At 40.4% G+C, this 20,398-nt stretch overlaps 1 protein-coding gene across 5 annotated transcripts in view; it reads left to right on the top strand.

Moving 5' to 3' along the window:
• The first annotated feature begins 459 nt into the window (after positions 1-459).
• LOC100029519 (cholesterol side-chain cleavage enzyme, mitochondrial) overlaps positions 460-20,398 on the top strand; it is a 59,638-nt gene continuing 39,699 nt past the window's right edge. The window contains exons 1-3 of one of the 5 annotated variants that reach the window (XM_056798709.1): positions 460-655; positions 12,179-12,293; positions 15,842-15,944. The gene's annotated coding sequence lies outside the window, so the exon portion shown is untranslated. The remainder of the gene's footprint in view (positions 656-12,178; positions 12,294-15,841; positions 15,945-20,398) is intronic. The other 4 variants (XM_056798693.1, XM_056798702.1, XM_056798698.1 and 1 more) reach the window with 4 other exon arrangements.

Here is a 20,398-nt window from a genome sequence, read left to right as displayed (position 1 = left end):
TTCTAGAGGTATGTAGAACCCTAGGATCAGTGGGTTTCATACACCTCCTCTTGGCCAAACTAGTTCAAGAGAACTCACACATCAGGGAGAGTAGGGAGTAGTTTACTACTTACTGTTTGGTTTCAGGTAAGCAGTTACCATGACCTTATATAGACACGGTGGTGTGATGCCACCTTGTGGTCAAAACTAGCACTACATCCCTTAGCAGGTTTCATTAATTGACATCGGGTTTCTTTGTATATTGCGGATGGCTATAGCTTCAGAAAGGCCATGATGTGTACAACCAATGGTCAGCCAGTCAGTAAATATTTAATAAGCACCTACTGTATGCCAGGAACTGTGCTAAACACTTTACAAATGCTACCACAGCAGTGAGAGGATAGCCAGCCTCTGATGGTGGGTGTCCCTTGTACCTTGTACCTTGCACAGCACCAAAACCAGGAATCAATCATGAAAGGCAGAGTTCAAGTGGAGAGTGTCCAAAGGCCGGGGATGCATGTAATTCCCAACTGCTGTAAAGCTAGCTAAAAGCAGCTCAGCCTAAGGATTCTCCAGAAGTCCCTGCCCAGACATTGGAGGAGGGACCAACAGCCCTAATCAGCACCTTTTGCTTGCAGGGCTTCAGAAGACACACCTGGGACAAAGAGCAGAAAAGGTACCCTCGCTGAGTTTGGCAGGAGGAGAGGGTGGAAGGAGCCTGGGTCCCTTTGAGGCTCTGCTGGGGAGACTGTCCTGGTTCAAGAATTGCCTATGAGAAGACATTTTAATGAATTAAACTGGGGTTTTTTTTTGGGGGGGGGGATGAAGGAAATAAGCATTTATTAAAGACCACTGTGCATCAAGAACTGTGCTAAGTGCTTCACCAATATTACCTCATTTTATCCTTATGAAGTCCAGGAAAGATCTCACCCCATCCTCAGGGGGAATAGAAGCCATTGATTCTTTATCTCCCAAAAGATACCCATCTTGGATGGATCTCAGCTTATCTCTCCAATATGACTAACAGAGGAAAGACATTTCTGATGCTCTTATATGTTCTGATACCCCAGATATGAAGGGGAGAGAGAGGGTTATGGGGCAGGGGTCCCCAAACTATGGCTTGAGGCCATTTATTTGGCCCCCACCGCACTTCCGGAAGGGGCACCTCTTTCATTGGTGGTCAGTGAGAGGAGCACTGTATGTGGCATCGCTCATGTACAGTACTACTTCCGGTGGCATAATCCTTTGTGTGGCACCTTGTTTTGAGAGTAACTGAATAAGAACGAGGTACTGTGCAAAGGATTATGTGGCTGCACAATGGAAGATGTTGGCATGGTGAGTAGTGATCTGAGGAAGAGGATTCTGCACTGTGTATATTGCTGCCCAGTATAGTGGTGGCACTGATGGGTCTGTGCAAAATGTGACGGGCCCATCACAGCCAGTGCTGCAGCCTCTGCTATCCCAGAGAGCAGTATACAGATCTGTCCATAGTTTTTTTTTAATAGTCCTGGCCCTCCAATGGTCTGAGGAACAGTTAACTGGCCCCCTGTGTAAAAAGTTTGGGGACCCCTGTTATGGGGAGAGAGACAGAGACAGAGAGACAGACAGAGAGGCAGAGTGAGAGAGAGACTGAAGCTGAGATTGAGACAGCAAGACAGAGACAGTCAAAGGATAGGAAGTCATAGATTAAATTGATTAGAGATGAATAAAAACAGATGACAAAGACAGAGACAAATGCAGAGACAGAGAGAAATCTACAACTAGAAACTCTTAAAGGGAAAGGTTGGATGGAATAGGAAGCTCTTAAGAAAGAAATTCTCCAGAGCAGGTAGGTGGCTCAGCAGATAGAGTTAGATGTGGAGCCAGGAGGTCCAGGCTTCAGATCATGTGGTGATGGACTAAAGATGTTACTGCAATGTTTTTGGATTTCTGAGATTGTTAAGTCCAAGCACTGAGTGGAGGCTGGACAAAACTAAGTTGTTTTTTTAATCCCTCAGGGGGTTTGAATTAATCTTGAGAACTATTTTTGCTAATCACGTCTATGCTTCTGAAGAACTGGAAATGTTAACAGCTCCCCTCTAAATTTTGGTGTCTTTGGAAAAAGCCTCTCTAATCCCACTTTAGTTTATAGCTTTGGCATAAAACCTCTAAGGAAGAAAGTCAAACATTAGATATAACAGGGAAAATGATGAACATGACCAAAAGCATCTGACTTTAAATGGGTCCATCTGTCAAGAAGGGATAAACTGATCTGAGCTGGACAGAGAAAAGAAGAAAACAAAATCAAAAGCAGCCTGGGTTAGATGTCCAGAGAAGCAAGAGGTAATTTTAGAAGAAAAATCTTTCACAGCCTGAGAGACCTGGAAAGACACCCTGGAGGGCACAGTACTTCGTGTCACCTTTGTGCCTGGAATTTTTACCATAAAAGACACTTCTTCAATATCTTCCTAAGATGACAACATTTTATTAGAGTGAGCCATTCCATTTGGTGGATAGAAAAATAGTTAGGCTTTCGCTGGTGGGTGACTTGAGAAAGATCCACCCATGTCTCATGCAGATCTACTTTTTCATAGTTTATGTGTAGCATTGTAGCTTCATGGAATGATAGAATGTCAGGGCTGGAAGGGAATTCAGAGGCCATCAAGTATAACCCCTACTTGAATAGGAATCCCTTCTAAGAGATCCCTATTAAGTAACCACCCAACCTCTGCTTGACACCCTATAATGATGGAGAACTTGGCCCTTCCTGAGGCAGTCTATTCTGCTTTCTGGCTGCTCCAATTATCAGAAAGTTTTACTTTATGTTGAACTGATATTTATCTTCTGGTAGCTTCATTCCATTGGTCCTCTTTATGATCTAGGGTTAAACAAAAGCTCTTATCTGTTTTTTAGGGCCAGAGTGCGTCATTACAATCACTGATTGCCAAAGAGTTTGGCTTTGCTTGAAGTGTTCTGTTTACATTGTTGTAGTTGTGAAAGTTCTTCTTCTGGTTCTTACTCTTTCTGTTTCTGTTCATACAAGTCTTCTCAGTTTCTTTCTGGTTTCTTTACCTTTTTGTTTCTTATGGCTCAATCTGCCATTGTGCCTATGGCCTGCTTATCTCCCTTCAATGAGTCAAGCAGCATTTATTAAGCACTTACAATGTGCTGGGTGGGCAGCTAGGTGGCACAGAGGACAGAATGCCAGATCTGGAGTCAGGAAGACTGCTCTTCCCGAGTTCAAATCTAGCCTCAGGGACGAGACTTACTAGCTGTGTGACTTACTAGCAAGTCACTTCATTCTGTGTGCCTCCGTTTTCTCATCTACAAAATGAGCTGGAGAAGAAAATGGTAAGCCACTCCAGGATTTTTGCCTAAAAATCTCCAAATGAGATCATGAAGAGTCAACAGAATGATTGAACAATAGCAACAACACAAATGTGCTAGGCACCATGGTAAGCACTGAGGATACCAATACAAGTGCTAGGAATATAAATACTAACTGGTCAAGATGTTTCTATCTTAAAGCACTTTCTTTTTCATTTCATTGATTGATAGCTTGATTGATTTATTAAAACCCTTACCTTCTGTCTTAGAATCAATATTAAAACAGAGGAGTGGCAAGGGCTAGGGAACTGGGGTTTAGTGACTTACTCAGGGTCACGTAGCTAGGAAGTGCCGGAAGCCAGTTTTGAACCTAGAACTTTCCAACTTCAGGACTGGCTTTCTATCCACTATTTAATCTAGCTGCCCCTCTTAAGGCATTTAATTTTTTCAATTCAATTCAATTTTGATTTATTTTTAAAACCCTCACCTTCCACCTTAGAATCACTACTGTGTATTGGTTCCAAGGCAGATGAGTGGTAAGGGAAAGGTAATGGGGCTTAAGTGACTTGCCCAAGGTCACATAGCTAAGAAGTGATTTGAACCCAGGATCTCTTGATTCCAGGCCTGGTGCTCTATCCACTGACCTACGTAGTTGATCCTTTTAAGGCATTTTAATTTAATTTAATTTTTTTCCATGGCTACGTAATTCTTGTCTCCCTCCCATCTTCCCACTCCCTCCTGGAGCTGATAGGCAATTTCACTGGGTTATACATATATTATCACTCAAATCCTATTAAGACATTTTAAAAGAAGGTCAGGAGAGTAATCAGTTAAGTGAGATTTCTCTATGTAGGGACAATGTAGCCTACTGGCTAATTGCCCATCAGGCTGATGTAAATGATGCCTGTCACTGTAGACATCAAAGAAGCAGAAGATGACAAAGAGAGGGAGCCATAGGCTAAGGGCACAGAAGAGGAGATCATTGCTTCACTAGCCAGCCACATTGTCTTGCACTGAATTTCCTTCTACTCACTAATCAGCCATTGAAATGTCCTGAAGAGAAATCACTGATGAGATACTTTTTAACTTGATGAGAAATGGAAAATCCTGGGCCCAAATGCTCAGCTCTTGGTTTCAGTGAGACTTCTACAGGGAGGGAAGGGTGGGTGATGCTGTGAAACCTGTTTGTCTTTGGTTTTCTCTCCCAGGCCCCCTTCAGCACCCCAGTATCCCCATTTACTCCTGTTCTCCCTTTATTATTCCTTCCCACTGCTCTCATGTTTATTGATGGTGTTTGCTCCTGTCCGACTCTTTGTGACTCCATTTGTGGTTTTCTTGGCAAAGGTACTAGAGTGGTTTGTCATTTCCTTCTCAGCTAATTTTGCAGATAGGGAAATGGAGGCAGGCAAAGTGAAGTGACTTGCCCAGGGACACACAGATAGTGTCTAAGTATGGATTTGAACTCATGGAGATGTAGTCTTCTTGACTACAAGTCCAACCCTCAATTCTACTATACCACCTGGCTGTCCCCACCTCATGTTACTCATCCACTCAAGATTCTGTTAGGATTTGGATTTTATAGGATCATTTGGATCTTAGGAAATCATAGAATGTTCAAGTTGACCGCAGCAGCCCTAGAGAATATCCTGCCCAATTGCAGCAGTTTACAGCTGAGGGAGAATGTTTTGAGATTGGCAAAGCACATTTCTCACAATAACCCTGTAACACTAATATGGTACTCTGGTCTAGAAAGTGCTTAGTAGGTGTCTCCTCTGAATCTTATTACAGGCTCATGAAGAAAGAGCTATTATTGTCTCCATTTAAGAAATCAGGAAATTGAGACAGAGAAGTATTAAGTGACTTAGTCAAGATCACACAGCTACTGAGTCCCTGGGACAGGATTCAAAGTTAGGTCTTCCCAACTTTAGGTCCCATACTTTGTCTGCCATATCATTGCTATTCTCCCCTCCCAACTTCTTCTCTCTGCTCTTGTGTTATTCACTCCCTTCCAAAGGATACCATTTTGCTATCTTTAAACAATCTTTGGCATAAGCAAAGGAGATGAATGTTGGGCTTGAAGAGAAGCTTTGCATCCTGTCTTAGGTAGGATATTATCATCTTCATTTTACAAAGGAGGAAACTGAGGGGAAAGCTTGGTGGTTCAGTGGAATGAGAGCCAAGCCTGGAGTCCCAGGTTCAGATCTGGCCTCAGACATTTCCTAGCTGTGTGACCCTGGGCAAGTCACTTAACCCCCATTGCCTAGCCCTTTCTCCTCTTCTGCCTTGGAACCAATACGCAGTATTGATTATAAAATGGAAGGTAAGGGTTAAAAAAAAAGAAGGAAACTGAGACCCTTAAAAGTTACCCATGGCCTTATGGTAAATTAAGTGTCTGAGACAGAATTTAGTCAAGAAACATTTATTAAACACCTGCTATATACCAGACTCTGTGCCAAGGGTTAGAACCCAACTCTCTTTACTTTAACTGGAACACTCTTTCCCCTTTACCATGTGGCTGGAGGCATTTCATTGGCCAGTTTAGCTTTCCTAAGGTGCTCGCCATCTTTTCATCTCTCATTTCAAGATTCATTCCCTTGTGATCCTCTTAGGAAAATTGTCCTGAGGTAAAATTCCCAACGAATCATTCCTGACTGAACAGACTGAAAGTATCCCCTAGGAGGATAGCCATATTCATAGAGAAGAAAAAGGAATCAGCCACATTATAGAGAAATTTAACTTAATTAGTCCATATCTTTCTGGGCTTTTTTGTTCCTTGTCTGTAAAATGATAACATAGTCAGATCATCTCTAAAGTCCCTTTTAGCTCAAAATCTTTGATTTTAAATTTGGAGCATGATAGAGGGTAGAAACTTTTTAAAGGAAAGGGATACTTTTTTTGGGAGGGAGGAGAGTCTTGCCCCAGTCCCTCAAATTGCTTTGAACTCTCCGGAGAACTTCAAGAAGAATTTGGATAAATTTAGGAATAGTAGGTCCTTGGAAGGTGTTTGAAACTCATTCCTGATCAATGAGGAGGGAACACAGGGATTCCTCTTGGTGGCAAGGACTTTCTTTTCTAGGTCTTCAGTTTGGCAGATTTATGGCAGAAACAGCCACAGAAACATTTTCTAGACTGCATCTATGGGGTTTGCTTTCCAGGACTGGTGGCCTGAGACTAGGGGGCAGAGGGAGGAATACAAGCACTCTTAGGAGATTTAGGCTTACTTGTTCATTGGTGCCAGTTGGTTGGCAGATGAGGGCAAGGAAGGTGGCCCACGGTGATTTCTCCAGTTAGTGATGGTTGTAGGGCACAGTTTAGCAACCCAGTTATTTGGGGTTTGGGTGATACGTTCCTAGGATTTTGGGGTTCAGACTCTCTGGCTGTCCTCATGTAGATCTTGGTGGCTATTTGACTCGCTTGGCTTCAGCCACCTCCTGTCATTTACTCAGTGTACTTCATGCCTTTGACTAGGCTGATTTGCCTCCTTATTAGGGGATAGCTGGTAGGCATGGCTGGCCTCTCCTCTTATGGCTCAGAATTGTAACTAGAGTGGGATGGCATGAGTGACAATCAGGAGCTCACTTCTTCCCTGTGCCAAATATCCAGCCTATCAATCCACCAACATGGTGCCTCCCTTCATGTTACTGCCCTTCTCTTAGGGCCTACCTTTTCCCAAGAGAAGAGTGTCATTGGCCAGAAAGTAAGCATCGTTTAATCACTTTGGGGGCATAGTTTCAAATTGCTTTCCAGAATGGCTGGAACAATTCACAGTCCCACCATCCATGCATTAATATGACTGTTTTCTAGCAGCTCCTCCAGCATTGGAAAATGTCTTTTTTGGTGTAAATAGGTTTGTTTATTTGTCATGAGTTTTTTTTTTTCCCAGAGGGGAGGGGATTTGGCAAGAGAAAAAAATTAAAATTCATTAATTTTAAAAAATTGCTAAAGACAAACAAGAGGAGAACCCATCATTCCTTTCACTCAGTCCCCAGAGCCTGCCAGATCCTCTAGGGCTCAGTTTGGCCCTTCCTGTTAGTTGCTATGCCAAGTCAGTTCGGCTTTGGCAGGTCTAGGAGACCTTGGGAGATACACAAGGCCTCTGTCAACAAGGCTTTCCCAATCTCTCTCTCTCTCTCTCTCTCTCTCTCTCTCTCTCTCTCTCTCTCTCTCTCTCTCTCTCTCTCTCTCTCTCTCTCTGTCTCTCTCTGTCTCTGTCTTCTCTCTGTCTCTCTCTGTCTCTCTCTGTCTCTGTCTCTGTCTGTCTGTCTCTCTCTGTCTCTCTCTGTCTCTGTCTTCTCTCTGTCTCTCTGTCTGTCTCTCTCTCTCTCTCACACACACACAGAGACACACACACAATCAGGCCTTGCAAGATGTCTAAGGGCTTGATAATGCTTACTTTGGAGATTTCAAGGCCAGTAATTGATGGGCTTTTAATCTTTGTTTTTAATGACAAACTCTTGCATAAAACATTTTATTACCCAATATAGAAAAAGAGAATCTGTAATATTTTTTCACATCCCTCTCTTATGCATGACTTTAAAACATTTATTTCTTATTCATTAATATCTTAATTTAGGACATTTAGTCAACAATATCTTACAAACATTTATTAAAAGTCTATTATGTGTCTTTCTAAGCATTTAAGTGAAAGCTATAATAATTTATTTAACAGATGTCTCCATTTTAAATGTAGCAAATCTATTATGCACTAAGAATTGGGCATACAAAAAACAAAACAAAAAAATCAGTTCTGGTGCTCAAGAAATTTATATTCTCCTGGGGTTTTAGAGGATGTATACTATGCTTGGAAGTTTGAAAAGCTGTTTCTCTTAGCATTTCACTAAATCAAATTGGTCTCTCCCTCTCCTTCCTTCTCTTCCTCTCTTTCTTTGTTTCTATTTCTTCCCTCTCCTCTCTCCTTTCTGTATCTTTTCTCTCTTCTTTCTCTTTTCTCTTTTTTTCTTTCACTCTCTTCCTCTGTCTCTCTGTCTCTGTCTCTGTCTCTGTCCTTGTCTTTCTCTCTCTGTCTCTTTCTCTCAACAAGAGAGACTTGGGGAAGTCTCCTCTCTTCTCTGGACCTCAGTTTTCTTATCTGTAAAATAGGGAGATTAGCCTTAGTAATTTCAGAGGTTCCTTCTAGTTCTCAAACTGTGAACCTTTCAGATCTCCCAAGATATTCAAAGAGGACTTGGATAAATTCAGGGATGGTAGATAAACAAAACTATGAATACACATATCTGTATATCCTCTCCAGCGATACAGATATTAATCCATTCATGCCTTCTCCCATTGTCTGATTTTGGTACATGTTAGTTAATGAAAGGTCTACCACAAATCATTTGAATCTTTACCTTTTTAAAAAAAATATTTGACTCTTGTTATAGTCAGGTCACCTATTCCATATCTCACATTTTTTCTTTCAGCACTAATTTTTTAATAAAAAGTTTTATTGACGCCTTTTGTCTTTACATCATTGTCATTTCAACTTCCATCCACATTGAATACTCCCTTGAGACAAACACAATTAAGAAAAGAAAAACAAAAAATAGTATAATGACTCTATCTGACAACATATATAATATTCTGTTCTGGGGGAGGGGTAATGCATATTTCCTTATCTGTGTTCCAGATCCTTCACTAGTTTTTCTATTACTCAGAATTTGTCTTCCTTTTTTAAAACCCTTATCTAAGAGTGCTGAGGTTGAGGCAATTGGGATTAAGTGACTCGCCCAGGGTCACACAGTGAGGAAGTGTCTGAGGTTAGATTTAAATCGAGGACTTCCCATCTTCAGGCCTGGCTCTCTATCCACTGGGCCACCTAGCTGCCCAACAATATGTTTTTTAATACTGACAGTGTGGTACTAGTATTGACCATTATATTTAGCCATAAATCTGTTCTCCTTACTGACAATTCTCATGTCCTAATCAAACCTTTTCTTTTCTGGGCTAAATATTTCCAGTTTCTTCAAATGAATCTTCAATGGCATAGTAGTCTCCACAACATTGAGAGCTTTTTGGTATCACTTACCTCCCCTATGACTCCCCAGACCAAAACTTCCAGCCCTGGCTCTTATTCTCCTTTATATGTTTTTTTCTCCTCTATTAGAATGGAAGCTCCTTGAGAGCAGGGACTACCTGGAACTTGTATTTGTATTCCTGGTGCCTAGAATAATGCTTGCCATAGAATAGACATGTAAACACTTGTTCATTCATTTATTCACATGGTTTGTCAGAAGCCTTCCAGTGAGGGGAAGCTCACCACTTCCCCAAAGTCTCCATTACACTCTAGACAACTCTGATTGTTGGGAAGACTTTTCTTAGGTAATAGGAATAACAACAACAACAACAACAACAACAACAACAACAACAACAACAATAATAATAATAATAATAATCTCTCACCCTGAGGCAGCATGAATCCTAGAATGCAATTGGTGATTGGCCAACTAGCCCAGTGCTAAGGAGCATGTGCAGAGTGCTTTACCAATTATCGAATCCCCATGTATAAAAGGCTTCTTGAGAGGCATGATGACATGTATTGAAAACGCCTTGAAGATATTTGGAGTGTTATTAGGCATCTTGTAATCAGTTCCAATCACCATAACTGAGATTTGGAACCTGAGTAACTGGAAGGACGGACTGTCTTTGCCAGAAATTAATTTTGGAGCTCCATTTTAGACATGTTGCTTTTGAGATATCCAGTTTTCAATGTCCAATAATCTTTGGTCGAGTGGGACTAGAGCGAAGGAGAGAAATTGGGCCTTTATGAATAAATCTGGAGTTCCCTGCATAGAGATGATAATTAGATCCATGAATCCTCAAGTATTTAGAGTTAATTTAATTGTTTTTGACATTGTTCAATGCTTGTCACACCCAGCAGCTTACAATGGACTCTCTTAGTGAGTAAAATTTTCAATGCTATACAACTATGGGTTTTTCAAGAGTTCCCTAAACCTTTAGCTTTTCTTTTTTAAAATTAAATTATACTTTTCATTAAATAGAAATCTCCTCTCTCTTTTCCATCCAACTCCCTCCCCCCCCCAAGCCACTGTCTCTACATTGAGAAAGAAAGAAAAGGGAAATGTGTTATGAACATGTATAGTCTAGTTACTAGTTACTATAAACTCTAGTAAAACAAATTTCCATTTTGGTCATGTTCAAACAAGTCAAAAGTAAAAAAAGATATGTTGTCATGTATCTCTAACTGCTCTCTGAGTCTATCACCTTTCAGGAGGTGGGTACTATGTTTCAATATGAATCCTCTGTAATTGTGCTTGGTCATTAAACTGTACAAACTTCTTAAGTCTCTCAAAATTGTTTGTCTTAACATTATTGCTCTAATTGTATAAATTGCTCTTTTTATTCTGCTCACTTCATTCTGAATCAATTAATATAAAACTTTCCAGGTTTCTTTAAAATGTCTTTGTTTCTGTTTCTCTCTCCCTCCCTCCCTCTCTCTCTCTCTCTCTCTCTCTCTCTCTCTCTCTCTCTCTCTCTCTCTCTCTCTCGCTCTCTCTCTCTCTCTCTCTCTCTCTCTCTCTCTCTCTCTCTCTCTCTCTCTCTCTCTCTCTCTCTCTCTCTCCCACTCTTGCTCTCCCTCAAATAAAACCATAAATACACTGAAGTGTAAGATTGTCTGCTTTGATTCACATCCATCAATTCCAAGAGTTCTTTCTGTGGAGGTAGATAGCATTCCCCATCATGAGTCCTTCAGAATTGTCCCAGATCACTGCATTGCTGAGAGTAGCCAAGTTTTCACAGTTGATTATCAGACAATATTGCTGTTACTGTGTACAATGTTCTCCCAGTTCTGCTTATTTTGTTCTGCATCAGATCATGTTGACCTTTCCAGTTTTTTCTGAAATCATCTTGTTTATATATTTCTTATAGCCCAATAGTATTCCATCATCCACATGTACCACAATTTGTTCAGCCATTCCCCAATTGATGAACAGTCCCTCAATTTCCAATTCTTTGCCACCACAAAAAAGAGCTCCTGTAATTTTTTGGTAAATCTTTAGAGTTTTTTTTCCTTAGAATTTTTTTTTCTTAGAATCCCTCCTTTATCCTACCTTCCCTCTCATTCTTCCTTCTCCATTTCCCCCTATCTCTCTAGGTTCTCTGTTAAGTGAAATGAATTTCTATATCCAACTGTGTATGTTTTTTCTTTTATTTCTTAACCTTGAATTATATTTTATAACACTCCTTTTTAGGATCTTTCCCCAGCATCCCTTTACATGAAAGTCATCTACTGTGAAGGTATATGTGGCCTTAGTTTAGAGGACCTCATTAAGTTGTTCCTGGAATTTTCATTTTTCTTCAGTCTCTGTGTCAGTATGCAAGTTGCTTTGTTATCACAGAAGGTGTGGTTATTATCATGACTTTTGTTGATTATAGTTATCATGAGCATTGGAAGGTCCATTTACCAAATGTCCCATCAAATGATATCTTTGTTGTTTATGTTCAACAAAATCAATTATTCCAAGTTTGTTATTCACTTTTATAAGAAGAACATCCTAGAACAACAACAACAAAAAAAAAGTCTTGACATCATATTATGGGAAATTACCCGAGAAAACTGCCCTGATATTCTTGAACAAGAGGGCAAAATAGACATTGAAAGAATCCATAGATCACCCCCTACATTAAATCCCCAAAAGATAATCCCCAGGAATGTTATAGACAAATTCAAGAGCTTCTAGGCCAAGGAGAAAATACTATAAGTAGCCAGAAAGAAACAATTCAGATATCAAGAAGACCCAGTAAGGATTACACATGATCTAGAAGCTTCCACACAAAAGCATCGCAAAGCTTCGAATATGATATTCAGGAAGGCAAGAGAATTTAGTCTATAACCAAGTTTACCTACCCATCAAAACTGACTATATATTTCTAGGGCAAAGTATGGGCATTTGATAAAACAGAAGATTTCCAAGCATTCCTAAAGAAAAGACCAGACCTAAACAGAAAATTTGATGTCCAAATGCAAAATTCAAGAGAACCATAAAAAGGTAAACAAGAACGAGGGGGGGAAATTTAATGGTGTCAATAAGATCAAATTTATTATATTCCTCTATGGAATAATGATATCTGTAACTTTAAAAAATTGTTTTCATGGGGGCAGCTGGGTAGCTCAGTGGATTGAGATCCAGGCCTAGAGATGGGAGGTCCTAGGTTCAAATCTGGCCTCAGATACTTCCCAGCTATGTGACCGTGAGCAAGTCACTTAACCCCCATTGCCCAGCCCTTACCACTCTTCTGCCTTGGAACCAATATACAGTATTGATTCCAAGATGGAAGGTAAGGGTTTTATATTAAAAAATATTTTAAAAATGGTTTTCATTATTATATTAGACAGAAGATGGGATGGGGAGCATTAAAAGGAAGGGAAGGGTTAGGGGGACAATTAATAGACCTTAAAGAGAAATAGGAGGGGAATAAGAAGGAAGAGGGTGGGAAGGAAAGTAAAATAAGTGTGGGGAAAAGGGGGACTGATTAAAAGTAAAACACTGGTGTGGAAGGAAATAGGGAAAGAAGAAAGGGCCGGACTAAAAGAGGAAATAAAAATAATGGGGAATACATGGGTTGTAATCATAACTCTGAATGTGAATGGGATAAACTCACCTACAGTAATAATAATAACCAATATTTTAACAATGCTTCAAGTTATACAAAGTTCTTTAATATATTACTTCATTTTATCTTAACAACAACCCTTAGAGGTGGGTGTTATTATTCTTTTCATTTTATAAATGAGGAAAATTTGATAGATAAAAGTTAAGTGACTTGCCCAGGGTCATCCAGATAGTAAGTGTCTAAAGCAGGATTCAAACTTAAGTCTTCCTGACTCCAATTCTTGTGCAAAATCACCTGACTGTCTTTAACAAAGATATTAATGAAATGAAGGTTTGGAGCTTGCCAGATTACCAAAGTTGGTATCATCCACATGGAATCCACCAAGAACCTACTTTTGAGAGTCAGGTGACTGGAATATATGTGAAAGTTCTGCACTGGCTTACCATGTGATGTGAACCATCCCTTTTCTTATTAAGCATTGATAAATGTGTAGAACAAAGTCTATTATTTATTGACTTTTCTTTATTCAAGGATATTTTATTTTCCAAATTACATTTAATAATACTTTTCAATATATGTTTTCTAAAATTATAAGATCCAAATTATTTCTCTCCTTTTCTTTCTCCCCTCTTGGAGCTGGTAAGCAATTTAATCTAGATTATACATGTATTCTCATGCAAAATATTCTTCCATTTTGGTTTTTGTTGTATGAAAATCTTTATAGAAAACTCCAACCCCCAAATAAAACCACAAATAGACTAATAAGGAAGATAGCATGCTAACGACGTCTATTTAGATTTAATTATTCCCTTTGCCCCTTTGCAATCTAGTTATGTAGATCAGTAGCTGGCTATGGTTGATTGTACTTTGAGAAATTATTCAAACCAAAGGATCAAGCTTTGCTATGAATATTTAAAGAATCAATCACTTGCTCCTTAGAAATAAAATCCTTAGCAGAATTGGGAATGGGTGACATTTTTCTTACCGTGTGTGCAAGGTGGATGGAAAGAAGGAAAAGTCTGTGTATGATAACTTTTCTATACAACAGGAGTTCAGCAGAGAGAGCAACTCTGTCCGCATGAAAAGGGGACTTTAGGATCTTATGGGAGTCAATATATTCATTTCCCTTGGTTCAAGGTTATGAGCTTGTGGAGGTTGTTTCTTCCCTTCCAGTACTGAAGTTTGATGACTTCTGGCCTCTGTAATTCTGGTAGCTTGAATCCACATGAGCTTCATTGGTGATGGCTTCTGATATCCCTATAGAACTGGACACTGAAACCCAAGTTCTTGGTCCAAAAGAGCTCCATTGTTTCTGGATGAGCTTCTGTCCTCCTCTCCATTTCTAGAACCCATGCCACTGATGCCTGGGCCAGGCAAGGAAGTTGAAGATCCCTAAGTAAGTTAATCTCTGGACTTTTGCTTGGAAGAAGAATGGGGTATGGTCCTTGGAGCAGACTGGGCTGAAGCAGTCAGTCTATCTTCTTTTGTCAAATCACTATTTCACAACTTTAATTTATGGATTGCTTTGGATACATGATGGCTTCTGTGGTGATGCCGTTATGGGGAATGCATCTGACATCTCTTAGCTCTGCTTGCTGTTCAAAACACCGGATGCTCTCTTGGGTCTGTTTTGTAATTAGAGAATTTATGATGACGTTCGTGACCTTGGCTTTCACCACTGGGACCTTGCTCATATGGACACCCGAAGCTGAGGGGATTATGCTGAGACAAAGTAGTTTCTCTTTTGGCAACCTTGGAAATCTGCTGATATTTCATGCTGGAGCAACTGGCTTTTTCCACTGGCCCTTACTGTGCATGTCAGACAAAGGAGGAGCCCTTGGTGTGGGATCCTCCAGGGCATTATTATAATGAAATACCCGAAAGGACATGCCAATGGTAGGAACATCATGCCTAGAAGCCCACCTGGGCTCACTAGCAGCTGGGGTGTCATGGGGAGGGGGATAGGATGGAGAGAAGAGTCTGTTCACACCTGAGGCTCTGATAGGGACAGGAAGCTGAGATTAATAAGCCTCTAGGCCCCCATTGCTCCCTAAATGCTGAAGTGAGGGGCCAACCAAGGCCACCGTGTAAGAGGGAAGAGAAAGATTTCATTCACCTCTTTTACCTCTTTCTTGTTTATTTTTTGGTTTGATTTATCTAAATTTGATAGTGGTTGGTTCAAGTCTCCCACTAATATGGTTTTACTGTCTATTTCCTCCTTCAATTCTCCTAGTTTCTCTATTAAAAATTTGGATGCTATACCATTTGGTGCATACATGTTGATTAGTGATATTTAGAGGGAAGAGAAAGAATAAAGAAAAGCAGATATTTTCCACTGGTTCCTGGCCAGAAAGGCCTCATAATGCAGGGGACTTGGGGGGCTTTCCCAACAAGGGAAGATGACTCCCTCATTCATGCTCTGCTGTATAAGCTAAGGGTCTTAGGACTGCCTTCTTGTCTCCTAAGGCTATGTGGCCAGGAGAAAAGGGCCACAGGGCTTTGGGTTTCTGTTTGTTCTTTTCAGTACTAGGTCCACAGAGTGGAATGTCTGATCTGATTCAGAACTAACCCTAAACCACAGACCTGACCGTGTCTCACACATACCTCCTCCCCTACCCACTCCCTTCTTGCCCTGCCCCTGCCCAACTCTAGATCACCTCCAAGGTCAAATATCAATCTTCTGGCATTTAAAGCCCTTCATAACCCGTCCCGCCTCCTTCCCTCTTTCAGGCTTCTCAGACCTTCCATCTCTACACATTTTCTTCTGTCCTAAGTAACAAGGGCCTCCTGTTTAACCTGTATGTTGCTTGCTTTGTATACATGGGTTCATATGTTTTCTCCTCTGCTAGATTGTAAGCTCCTGGAGGCCAGGGACTATCTTTTGCCTCATTTCATGTTCCCAGGGCATAGAACAATGCCAGGTACAAGTAGGAATGTAATAAATGTTTTTCGATTGATTGGTTGGTTTATCTTTTGGCTCTAGGAATTTTTTCAACCTATCCCCCATGCCTGGAATATTCTCTCTCCTCATCACTACCTTCCAGCTTCCTTCAAATCCTGGCTAAAATTCCACCGTTTAGAAGCAGGTAGGTAGCTCAATGGATTGAGCCCCAGCCCTAGAGAATGGAAGTTCTGGGTTCAAATTTGTACTCAGATATTTTCTAGCTCTGTGATCCTAAGTAAGTTAGCCCTTACAGCTCTTCTGCCTTAAAAATACAACACTTAGTATCAATTCTATGACATAGGTAAGGGTTTGGTAAGGGTTTTAAAAAAACTTCACCTTCAACAAGAAGCCTTTCTCTGTCTGTCTGTCTGTCTGTCTCTCTCTCCTTCTATCTTATTAGTTCCAAGGTAGAGGATCAGTAGGGGTTAGGCAATGGGGGTTAAGTGATTTACACAGGGTCACACAGCTAGGAAGTGTCTGAGGTCAGATTTGAACCTGGGACCTCCCATCTATAGGCCTAGTTCTCAAATCACTAAGCCACCCAGTTGCCCCCTCCTCAACTACTCTTAATTTGAGAGCCTTCCATTGTTGATTATTTCCTATTTATCCTGTCTATAAATTGTTTGCACCTTGTCTCCTCCATTTGATTGTGAGCTCCTTGATGGTAGGGACTGTTTTTTGCCTGTTTTTGTATCTCCAGTGTTTGGCACATAGTGGATGCTTAATAAATACTTTTGGAATGACTGTCTAGCAATCTAGGCTGGTGGTTGCAGCTAGCCTAACACTGAAGCACTGAGGAACAAGGGTCCCAGGATTTCAGTCTAGCTGAACCATGGCTATGTGGTAACTAAGTTAATTGTGAATGAAATTCCACCCCCAACTGGAGATGGAGATAGCAATAGGGGAGGGGGTTGTTTCCCTGCAGTATTGAGGGGAATGTTTATTTATCATATTTTTCTGTATTTTTGGAATAATAATCCTAGACATATAAAGAATCCTCAAACCAATACATGAATGCATGATTGCAGGAACTAGTGACTTTCAAAGAGGCAGTTTTCTGTGTATGTGCCATAATATCACGAACTGGGACAGTTCTTTCACCCTGATTTGGGGATTACTTGTAGTGTGCAAGACATGGAAATAGCAACAACAAAACACTGGCAAAGTTCCTATTTTCTCACCCCTGTTCTTTGATTTGAATGTCTCAGGAGTTCTATGAGCTCAGGAGATCCAAAAAATTCATTTTTGTGGAACTTAAGTAGATGAGAATACCAGGTATTCACACATTAAATTCTTTCATCTTTGCTCCTCTCCCACCAATACACTGATATGTTATTTGGGCATCCCCTATGTAAAACCCAGAAGTTCACTGGAGACAAAAATCCAAAAAAGGAGTCAAAAGTAAATCCCTTAATTCAAATTTCTATAGATAAATGTCCAATGTTTAGCCAATGAACAAAGAAATTTGGAACACAAAAATTCCTTATATGAGGCAATAAATTTGACCTCTTGATATCATTGAAATTTGATGGGTTGAAACTCATGATTGGAATATGACTCTGGACAGCTCCATTTTATTTGAAAGAGATCGGAAAGGTAAAAGGATAGGGGATTAGGTTAGTAATATAGAAGAAGAAGAGATCTTCATTTGAAGAAATCTAGAAGCTAGAAAAGAAGCATGGTGGAGAGTGTTTGGGTCAAGATCAAAGGAGGGAAATGGGAATGTAATTGTGTCATTATATTTTCCTGGATATTACAGAGCTGGAAGCCTAGATAAAAAAATGGAAATAGCTGCAGATTTTCAGAAACAAACCACAAATCTGACATAGAAACACCTCTAGGTCTGATGTTGGGGGTCAGGAGACCTGTAGGTATCATTGGAGGCTTCCAGATTATAATTATCCTTTTACCTTGCTTCCTGACATCTTGTCCTTAAGGATCTAAATTTTCTCCCTGGTGCCTGCTAGGATAGAGAGCTTTTGCCTTTAGAAACGTGGAGAATTAAGACATCTGAAAGGCCTCAGTCAGTGACTATGTGGGGTTTACCTTATTTCTAGTAATCTGAGCTCAGTAACAGAAAGATAAGGGACAGACTGACACTAGAGTCTAGTTTGTTCCTTCCTGTACTCTAATAATTTTCCAGTTAGGGTCCTGGCCTGCCTCTACTCTCTTATTACCTCTGAAAGCTTTTAGCAACTGGGTCAGAGATACTGTGTACCCAAGATTCTTGACTTCTCAGGAATCATATCAGTACTTTAAAAAATATCCGTATCTTTGAATCAATATTGTGTATTTGTTCTAAGGCAGAAGAGAGGTAAGGGTTAAGTGACTTGCTCAGGGTCATATAACTAGGAAGTATCTGAGGCCAGGTTTGAACCCAGGTCCTCCCATCTCCAGGCCTGGCTCTCAATTGACTGAACCACCTAGCTGCCCCCATATCAGTGCTTCTTTTGGGAGTTCCAGGAAGATTCCCAAATTGGAGATGAGATGGAAAATACCCAATCCCTTTGGAGTTGGGAATGTTGAACAGTAGACAGAATAAGATGGGCTTTATCTGAGCTTAGCACAAAATGGAATAGACTGTTTTGAGAGAGTAATGAGCTCCTAGTCACTTGAGGTCTTCAATCAAAGACTGGATGGTCATTGGTTTAGGATATTGTAAAGGGAATTTCTAATCAGATACAGGTTGGATTTAGTTTGTGAGACCCTTTGCAACTCTGATTCTTTGAGAATGAAAAATACAGGCTAAAAGGTGCTTTCTTCTTTTTTCTCCATTCCTGACTTCCTACATCTAAACCTCTCTCCAAAGCCTTGTGTCCCTTCTCTAAGTTTGCCTTTCCAATTAGAATGCAAGTTAAAGTTAGGGATTGACTTCCTTTTTGTATTTGTATCCTCAACGCTTAGCACAAAGTTAGGATTTAATAAATGATTTCTCATCATTCATTCCTTCATGATGATGGATGACTTCAATTATCTAGATGTCTCCTCTTCTCCCGAATACAGAAAAAGAAATGACTTCTTTCCTTAATGGTAATTTTGTCCCTCAAAATGTGAAGCAAACAATAAAGAGAAATTTCATTCTGGATTTGATTCTCACTCTCAGGGAGTTGTTCGCTACTATGGAAATAATGGAAATCTTGGAGGAAAGTACCCATTCCTTCCTAGACTTTGTGCTGGAGGAGAGGAAAGCCAGGCAGAGTTTGAGGTGTACTCTAGATTTTAGAAGAGCAGACTTCAAAGAGTTCAGAGAGAGGATAACTAGGATCCCAGGGATGAAAATTCTATGGAGAAAGTTACTCCAGGATAGATGGGGAGCTATCAAGGATGAAGTTGTGAAGAGACAAAGAACAACAAGTCTGATGAGGAGGAAAACTGAATATTGCTCAAAGAATCCAATCTTAATGCCTTGAAAGCTCATCAACCAGGAAGAGAAGATTGTAAGTTGGGGAAGAATTGTTGCTTATACCTCTCTGGGAAGAGGGAAACGTTATTAAGAAATGGAGAACTGCTAATGTTCAAACTTGACTTAAAAGAAACCTGATCACCCATAGTACAAAAGATGGAGGATACCCCAGAACTCCAGTGTGACCCCCCTCCTCATTTTATAGGGAATGAACAGTAGCCCAGTGAAGTTAGTGCACTGGGCTTGAAGTTGGGAAGATACATCTTCCTGAGGTCAAATCCAACCTTAGTCACTTTCTAGTTGTGGGACCCTGAGCAAGTTATTTAACCCTGTTTGCCTCAGTTTCCTCATCTGTAAAATGAGCTAGAGAAGGAAATGGGAAATGATTCCATTGTCTTTGCCAGGAAAATCCCAAATGAGGTCATAAAGAGTCAGACATGACTGAAACAACTAAACTGTAACAGGTCTAACTATGCCATTTCCTTACTGAATAGACTCCCATGGTTCTGTATTGTTTCTAGAGTCAATTATGAATTCCTTTGCTTGGTCACAACATGGCTGCCACTGACCTTACTTGGTTTGTTAACAGTGTTCCTCTTAAGAAAACTATGGTCCAAGCCTCTCAGGCATGATTCTCTATCTCCCATCTCTATGCTTTTGCACAAACTGCCCCGATGGCTGGAGTTCTCTCCCTTTTCACTTTTTCCTCTTAGAACCCATCATTTCCTTCAAAACTCAACTCAAGTGCCACCTCCTAGATGAGGTCACCTGATCCTCCAGTTACTAGTTATTTCCTTATTGTCCAAATTATAACCCCCCCTTAAAACCTTTAATTTCTGACTTGGTAACAATTCTAAGACAGAAGGACAAGGGCTAGGTAAATGGGTTGAAGTGACTTGCCCAGGGTCACATAGCTAGGAAGTGTCTGAGACTGTATTTGAAAGTAGGTCATCCCAACTCCATGTCTGGTGCTTTATCCAATGTGCCACCTAGCTTCCTCTCACCAAAATTATGTTGTTTCCTGGAAGTCTATAAGCTCCTTGAGGGCAGGGATGATTTTATTGTTGTCTTTGTGTCTCCAGTGCCAATACATGGTTGTCATTTAAATTCTTATTGATTGGATGAATGATTTCTGGGAAAATTCTAGAATGAATCAAGGAAGGGGGGGGCATTTAACATTAATGGCACTATCT

Source organism: Monodelphis domestica, chromosome 1 (genome assembly GCF_027887165.1).
Source record: "Monodelphis domestica isolate mMonDom1 chromosome 1, mMonDom1.pri, whole genome shotgun sequence".
Lineage (NCBI taxonomy): Eukaryota > Metazoa > Chordata > Mammalia > Didelphimorphia > Didelphidae > Monodelphis > Monodelphis domestica.
The sequence above is the reverse complement of the archived record's forward strand: the minus strand, read 5'-3'. Positions and strand labels throughout refer to the sequence as shown.